The sequence below is a fragment of the Triticum aestivum genome, chromosome 7B (genome assembly GCF_018294505.1).
Source record: "Triticum aestivum cultivar Chinese Spring chromosome 7B, IWGSC CS RefSeq v2.1, whole genome shotgun sequence".
Lineage (NCBI taxonomy): Eukaryota > Viridiplantae > Streptophyta > Magnoliopsida > Poales > Poaceae > Triticum > Triticum aestivum.
This window is the reverse complement of record NC_057813.1, coordinates 656,483,767-656,493,005: the sequence shown is the minus strand read 5'-3', so window position 1 is coordinate 656,493,005 and position 9,239 is coordinate 656,483,767. Positions and strand designations below refer to the sequence as shown.

Here is a 9,239-nt window from a genome sequence, read left to right as displayed (position 1 = left end):
AAATTCTATATCATTTCCGATCAACAATATGTCGTCCACATATCATATCAGAAATGCTACAGAGCTCCCACTCACTTTCTTGTAAATACAGGCTTCTCCAAAAGTCTGTATATAACCATATGCTTTGATCACATTATCAAAACGTTTATTCCAACTCCGAGAGGCTTGCACTAGTCCATAAATGGATCGCTGGAGCTTGCACACTTTGTTAGCTCCCTTTGGATCGACAAAACCTTTCGGTTGCATCATATACAACTCTTCTTCCAGAAATCCATTCAGGAATGCAGTTTTGACATCCATTTGCCAAATTTCATAATCATAAAATGTGGCAATTGCTAACATGATTCGGACAGACTTAAGCATCGCTACGGGTGAGAAAGTCTCATCGTAGTCAACTCCTTGAACTTGTTGAAAACCTTTTGAAACAAGCCGAGCTTTATAGACAGTAACATTACCGTCAGTGTCAGTCTTCTTCTTGAAAATCTATTTATTTTCGATGGCCTGCCGATCGTCGGGCAGGTCAACCAAAGTCCACACTTTGTTTTCATACATGGATCCCATCTCAGATTTCATGGCCTCAAGCCATTTTGCGGAATCTGGGCTCACCATCGCTTCTTCATTGTTTGTAGGTTCGTCATGGTCTAGTAACATGACCTCCAGAACAGGATTACCATTCCACTCTGGTGCGCATCTTATTCTAGTTGACCTACGGGGTTCAGTAACAACTTGATCTGAAGTTTCATGATCATCATCATTAACTTCCTCACTAATTGGTATAGATGTCACAGGAACCGGTTTCTGTGATGAACTACTTTCCAATAAGGGAGCAGGTACAGTTACCTCATCAAGTTCTACTTTCCTCCCACTCACTTCTTTCGAGAGAAACTCTTTTTCTAGAAAGGATCCATTCTTGGCAACGAATGTCTTGCCTTCGGATCTGTGATAGAAGGTGTACCCAACAGTCTCCTTTGGGTATCCTATGAAGACACATTTCTCCGATTTGGGTTCGAGCTTATCAGGTTGAAGCTTTTTCACATAAGCATCGCAGCCCCAAACTTTAAGAAACGACAACTTTGGTTTCTTGCCAAACCACAGTTCAAAAGGCGTCGTCTCAACGGATTTTGACGCTGCCCTATTTAATGTGAATGCGGTCGTCTCTAAAGCGTAACCCCAAAATGATAGCGGTAAATCAGTAAGAGACATTATAGATCGCACCATATCTAGTAAAGTACGATTATGATGTTCGGACACACCATTACGCTGTGGTGTTCCGGCTGGCGTGAGTTGCGAAACTATTCCACATTGTTTCAAATGTAGAACAAACTCGTAACTCAAATATTCTCCTCCACGATCAGATCGTAGAAACTTTATTTTCTTATTACAATTATTTTCAACTTCACTCTGAAATTCTTTGAACTTTTCAAATGTTTCAGACTTATGTTTCATTAAGTAGATATACCCATATCTGCTTAAATCATTTATGAAGGTGAGAAAATAACGATACCCGCCGTAAGCCTCAACATTCATTGGTCCACATACATCAGTATGTATGATCTCCAATAAATTAGTTTCTCGCTCCATAGTTTCGGAGAACGGCGTTTTAGTCATCTTGCCCATGAGGCACGGTTCGCAAGTACCAAGTAATTCATAATCAAGTGATTCCAAAAGTCCATCAGTATGGAGTTTCTTCATGCGCTTTACACCAATATGACCCAAACGGCAGTGCCACAAATAAGTTGCACTATCATTATCAACTCTGCATTTTTGGTTTCAACATTATGAATATGTGTATCACTACTATCGAGATTCATCAAAAATAGACTACTCTTCAAGGATGCATGACCATAAAAGATATTACTCATATAAATAGAACAACCATTATTCTTTTTTTTAAATGAATAATCGTCTCGCATTAAACAAGATCCAGATATAATGTTCATGCTCAACGCTAGCACCAAATAACAATTATTTAGGTCTAATACTAATCCCGAAGGTAGATGTAGAGGTAGCGTGCCGACGGCGATCACATCGACTTTGGAACCATTTCCCACACGCATCGTCACCTCGTCCTTAGCCAGTGTCCGCTTAATCCGTAGTCCCTGTTTCGAGTTGCAAATATTAGCAACAGAATCAGTATCAAATACCCAGGTGCTACTGCAAGTTCTGGTAAGGTACACATCAATAACATGTATATCACATATACCTTTGTTCACCTTGCCATCCTTCTTATCCGCCAAATACTTGGGGCAGTTCCACTTCCAGTGACTAGTCTGCTTGCAGTAGAAGCACTCAGTCTCAGGTTTAGGTCTAGACTTGGGTTTCTTCTCTTGAGCAGTAACTTGTTTGCTGTTCTTTTTGAAGTTCCCTTTCTTCTTCCCTTTGCCCTTTTTCTTGAAACTGGTGGTCTTATTTACCATCAACACGTGATGCTCCTTTTTGATTTCTACCTCCACAGCCTTTAGCATTGCGAAGAGCTCGGGAATTGTCTTATCCATCCCTTGCATGTTATAGTTCATCACGAAGCTCTTGTAGCTTTGTGGCAGTGATTGGAGAATTCTGTCAATGACGCAATCATCCAGAAGATTAAATCCTAGTTGAATGAAGTGATTGTTATACCCAGACATTCTGAGTATATGCTCACTGACAGAACTATTCTCTTCCATCTTGCAACTGTAGAACTTATTGGAGACTTCATATCTCTCAATCCGGGCATTTGCTTGAAATATTAACTTCAACTCCTAGAACATCTCATATGCTCCATGACGTTCAAAACATCGTTTTAAGTCCCGGTTTTAACCTGTACAGCATGGCACACTAAACTATCGAGTAGTCATCAGCTTTGCTCTACCAAACATTCACAACGTCTGCAGTTGCATCTGCAACAGGCATGGCACCCGGCGGTGCTTCCAGGACGTGATTCTTCTGTGCAGCAATGAGGATAATCCTCAAGTTACGGACCCAGTCCGTGTAATTGCTACCATCATCTTTCAACTTAGCTTTCTCAAGGAACGCATTAAAATTCAACGGAACAACAGCACGAGCCATCTATCTACAACAACATAGACATGCAAAACACTATCAGGTACTAAGTTCATGATAAATTTAAGTTCAATTAATCATATTACTTAAGAACTCCCACTTAAGTAGACATCCCTCTAATCATCTAAGTAATCACGTGATCCAAATCAACTAAACCATAACCGATCATCACGTGAAATGGAGTAGTTTTCAATGGTGAACATCACTATGTTGATCATATCTACTATATGATTCACGCTCGACCTTTCGGTTTCAGTGTTTAGAGGCCATATCTGCATATGCTAGGCTCGTCAAGGTTAACCTGAGTATTTCGCGTGTGCAAAACTGGCTTGCACCCGTTGTAGATGGACGTAGAGCTTATCACACCCGATCATCACGTGGTGTCTGGGCACGACGAACTTTGGCAACGGTGTATACTCAGGAAGAACACTTTTATCTTGAAATTTAATGAGAGATCATCTTATAATGCTACCGTCAATCAAAGCAAGATAAGATGCATAAAGGATAAACATCACATGCAATCAATATAAGTGATATGATATGGCCATCATCATCTTTGTGCTTGTGATCACCATCTCCGAAGCACCGTCATGATTGCCATCGTCACCGGCGCGACACCTTGATCTCCATCGTAGCATCGTTGTCGTTTCGCCGCCTATTGCTTCTACGACTATTGCTACCGCTTAGTGATAAAGTAAAGCAATTATAGTGCGATTGCATTGCATACAATAAAGCGACAACCATATGGCTCCTGCTAGTTGCCGATAACTCGGTTACAGAACATGATCATCTCATACAATAAAATATAGCATCACGTCTTGACCATATCACATCACAACATGCCCTGTAAAAACAAGTTAGACGTCCTCTACTTTGTTGTTGCAAGTTTTACGTGGCTGCTACGGACTGAGCAAGAACCGTTCTTAGCTACGCATCAAAACCACAACGATAGTTCATCAAGTTAGTGATGTTTTAACCTTCTCAAGGACCGGGCGTAGACACACTCGGTTCAACTAAAGTTGGAGAAACTGACACCCGCCAGCCACCTATGTGCAAAGCACGTCGGTAGAACCAGTCTCGCGTAAGCATACGCGCAATGTCGGTCTGGGCCGCTTCATTCAACAATACCGCCGAACCAAAGAATGACATGCTGGTAAGCAGTATGACTTGTATCGCCCACAACTCACTTGTGTTCTACTCGTGCATATAACATCTACGCATAAAACCAGGCTCGGATGCCATTGTTGGGGAACGTAGTAATTTCAAAAAAATCATACGCACACACAAGATCATGGTGATGCATAGCAACGAGAGGGGAGAGTGTGTCCACGTACCCTCGTAGACCGAAAGCGGAAGCGTAAGCACAACGCGGTTGATATAGTCGTACGTCTTCATGATCCGACCGATCAAGTACCGAACGCACGGCACCTCCGAGTTCAGCACACGTTCAACTCGATGACGTCCCTTGAACTCCAATCTAGCCGAGCTTTGAGGGAGAGTCCCGTCAGCACGACGGCGTAGTGACGATGATGATGTTCTACCGACGTAGGGCTTCGCCTAAGAAACGCTACGATATTATCGAGGTGGACTATGGTGGAGGGGGGGCACCGCACATGGCTAAGAGATCCAAGGGATCAATTGTTGTGTCTATGGGGTGCCCCCCTCCTCCGTATATAAAGGAGGGGAGGAGGGGCCGGCCAGGAGGAGGAGGCGCGCCCAAGGGGGGACTCCTCCTTTTCCTACTTGGAGAGGGAGAGGGAAGGAAGATGAAGGAGGGAGAAAGGAAAGGGGGGGTCGGCCCCCCTCCCAATTCGGATTGGGCTTGGGGGGCGCGCCCCCTCCCTTGCTCCTTTCCCCTCCTTTCCACTAAAGCCCATTAAGGCCCATATACCTCCCGGGGGGTTCTGATAACCTCCCGGTGCTCCGGTATTATCCCGTCTCACCCGGAACCATTCTAGTGTCCAAATATAGTTGTCCAATATATCGATCTTTATGTCTCGACCATTTCGAGACTCCTCGTCATCTCTGTGATCACATGCGGGACTCCAAACTACCTTCGGTACATCAAAACACATAAACTCATAATATAACCGTCATCGAACTTTAAGCGTGCGGACCCTACGGGTTCGAGAACTATGTAGACATGACCGAGACACGTCTCCAGTCAATAACCAATAGCGGAACCTGGATGCTCATATTGGCTCCTACATATTCTACGAAGATCTTTATCGGTCAAACTGCATAACAACATACGTTGTTCCCTTTGTCATCGGTATGTTACTTGCCCGAGATTCGATCGTCGGTATCTCAATACCTAGTTCAATCTCGTTACCTGCAAGTCTCTTTACTCATTCCGTAATACATCATCCCATAACTAACTCATTAGTTGCAATGGCAAGGCTTATAGTGATGTGCATTACCGAGTGGGCCTAGAGATACCTCTCCGACAATCGGAGTGACAAATCCTAATCTCGAAATACGTCAACCCAACAAGTACCTTTGGAGACACCTGTAGAGCACCTTTATAATCACCCAGTTGCGATGTGACGTTTGGTAGCATACAAAGTGTTCCTCCGGTAAACGGGAGTTGCATAATCTCATAGTCATGGGAACATGTATAAGTCATGAAGAAAGCAATAGCAACATACTAAACGATCAAGTGCTAAGCTAACGGAATGGGTCAAGTCAATCACATCATTCTCCTAATGATGTGATCCCGTTAATCAAATGACAACTCTTTGTCCATGGCTAGGAAACATAACCATCTTTGATTAACGAGCTAGTCAAGTAGAGGCATACTAGTGACACTCAGTTTGTCTATGTATTCACGCATGTATCATGTTTCCGGTTAATACAATTCTAGCATGAATAATAAACATTTATCATGATATGAGGAAATAAATAATAACTTTATTATTGCCTCTAGGGCATATTTCCTTCAGTTATCAGTCACTTTTTTGAATGTGGTAGTTCAGTGGGACGGCAACCCCTAATGTGATAGTTTTTCATCAAATACTCCATGTCATATGTATACATGCCGAACACTTCAAGTTAATATACATGACGCTATGCATGCTTAAGTTAGTTTCATATCCTACACTCACTATGTATAGATCATCCATCTATGTATCCGTTGTAGTATCTAAACATTCACAAGTCTATAAAGGACACACTGAACAATAAAAAATATTCAAGTTGTGTTAACTTGACCCGTGATATGCCAGCTTGAGTTGTTACTACTGTATTTATATGAACAAGCATGCATGATTGCATCAATCATGATCAGATCCACATCTTTTCGAATACCTTAGCTACATTTATTCTTTATTTATTGCCTAAACAATTCGTAATCAAAGTACATCAGATCAAAGAAAAAATATACACGTACATTGAAAATTCTCAATGTCATTGTCTCTAGTGCCACTTTTACTTCTTGATGTTCTACCTTATCCATGAAAAGACATGGACGAATGCATCGTACTCATGATTAATTTGCATGCCAAATGTATACGCCCTCCCTCGGTGCATGCATGCATGCTTAAGTTAGTTTAGTATCCTATGTTAACTATGTACAGGTCATCCATTGCATTTAATTGTGTTACCTAAAAAATTCACATAATTTTTAAAGGACACGTGAAATAATAATAAATTATTCAAGTTGTGCTTTTTTTTTAACAAAAGAGGGGGTTTCCCTCCGATTTCATCAAAGAAACCATCGAACGAGACCGAATTCCAGGTTTAGTTATCCAAGTTGTGTAACTCAACCCATAATATATATGGCAGCCCCCCGCAAAATATATATATATATATATATATATATATATATATATATATATATATATATATATATATGGCAGCTAATTGTGTTGCGTGTACGCAAGCATGATTGCATGAATCATGCTCGGACCACATATTTGTTTCATTCATTGGTTACGTCTTCTTTCTCGTCATCTACGCGCTCCTTTTTTTTTTACCACCTCCATCATTTTATCTAATTTTTTATAGCAGCTGATGTGTCGGTCTTGGCCATCATGGGAAACGAACTGCTGCGTAGCTGCTGATCCTGAAGAAGAAAGTTGGTTCCTGTAAGGTCATTCACGCTTCATCCTTCTAGCAAAATATTGATCAAATACTCTAGTCGGACCTCAAGCTGTCAACTCTCTAGTTATGGTCAAAGGCTCGGAATGATATCTTTTTGTAGCTAGCGAAATGCAGGCAATCGGTATTATTAGACATTATAAGACATTATTTTTTACACTTACGGCTAGGTCAATTTCTTCAGCAGCAACACCTTCAACAAGGAATCAACGCCCTCACGCCGATGTTGTCACGTCCGACCGAAGATGGGCAAAACAAGGATTTCCATTCTGGTGGCCAAGACCGACCATTAAGGCCAGCACATGAGCAAGGAGACAACATCTTCAACAAGATAATGATGCAAGTTCACAGCCGATGAATTCGGCCAGCAAAGGCTAGAACAAGGATTTTCATGCCGGACATGAAGTGTGTTCCAAATACCATCTTCACGATAGATCTTTCTACAGTCACGACAAAAAAAAATTGTCTACATACACAAATCACAAAGGGTGAAACCGTCGGCAATAAGAAATGTCTGAGGTCTTACCAGGGTTGACAATAACATTGTGGAAACCAGTTATCTTATCGTGGTTGTTTCCTCTTCTTCTACTACTTCTGCTTTTTCTTCTCCTTCCTAGACCAAGGTCGTTGTTGGTGGATCTTCACTGAATTTGATTAACAAAACATGATGTCTGGACAGCCGAAGGAAGTCCTTCCAGTAGCAGAACTGTGGCATCCTTGAAACTGGAATAGCTAGTGACCCTCCTAAAACCACAAGGAAATTCGCTCATCAAGTCAACCACCTCAGCAAGAATGATGTTAGGTCATAAATCATTAGAGAATTTATGATCAAAAGAAAAGAGAGAATTGGAGGAAGAATCATTAGTAGCAGGACACTTTTCAGGTTTCATTTGACCCCTGGGATACCAAAAAGAACTAGTGTGGCATCAAGATTATGACTTTACATGTTAAACATAGCGCAATAGGCCCATAGGGCGCACCGGCCGAACCTGGCCTGGCTAGATAGATAGAGTCCATCTTGTTGTAACTTCTTATCTCTCTATCTCTCTAGATCTTCCTTGTTTCTCAAGATGTAATTCCAACAACTTTGTATGCTTATCAGGGAGATGCCCCTGCCTATATAACACGCAACCGTCGCCTCCAACGAGGTACGACGTTCTCCGCTCGTTTACATGGTAATCAGAGCCTCCTCTATCCACTACATCTAGCAAAACCTATCACCAGCCATGTCGTCCTCCTCAAGCTCCGTTCAGACCGCCTCCATGGGGCAGGTCATCGAGAAGCTTACCCGCACCAACTATGTTCTGTGGCGTGCCCAGGTGACGCCGCAGCTGAGAGGTGCTGGTTACTTCGGCTACGTCGACGGGACGATGCCGGAGCCCGCCCAGTTCATCATCACGAAGGACAAGGACGGGAAGGAGGAGAAAACACTCAACCCTCTCTATCCGATCTAGTTCAGAGAAGGGCAGCAGGTACTTGGATACTTGCTCAATAACCTCACCAAGGAAGTCCTCGTGCAGGTTACATCTATAGCCATGCCGCACGAGCTCTGGGCAGCCCTTGCCCACATGTTCTCGTCGCAGTCCAGGGCGCGCGTCAACAACATCAGAGTCGCGCTCTCCACGGTGCAGAAGGGGACGCAGTCAGTGGTCGCCTACTTCGCCCACATGAGGTCCCTGGCAGATGAGCTCGCAGCTGCCGGCAAGCCCATCGATGATGATGAGCTGATCTCCTACATCACCTCCGGCCTCGACATGGAGTACCAACCTCTCGTCTCCGCCAACGATGCCCGCACCGAGCCCATCAGCATCGATGATCTCTACGCCCAGATGAGTAACTTCGATCAGCGCCTTGCCCTTTACAGCACGGCGGGGTCCGGTGGAGGTTTCAAATCCTCTGCTAACGCGGCCTCTCGCGGCCGCAGTGGCGGTGGACGCGGCGGTGGCAACTCATCTCGCTATCGTGGGCCGCAGCGCACCAAGGGCAAGCCAACAGGCGGCGATGGCAACCCTCCTCCATGCAGCGGCAACGGCGGCGGCGGTCGGCCCTACAACAACAGCAACAAGGGTCGCCGCGGAGGCCGCCCACGAGCTGCTCCTGAC

General features: G+C 43.6%; 1 pseudogene; it reads left to right on the top strand.

Moving 5' to 3' along the window:
• The first annotated feature begins 8,843 nt into the window (after nt 1-8,843).
• Nucleotides 8,844-8,982, top strand: LOC123163373 (uncharacterized; annotated as a pseudogene).
• Nucleotides 8,983-9,239: the final 257 nt, after the last annotated feature.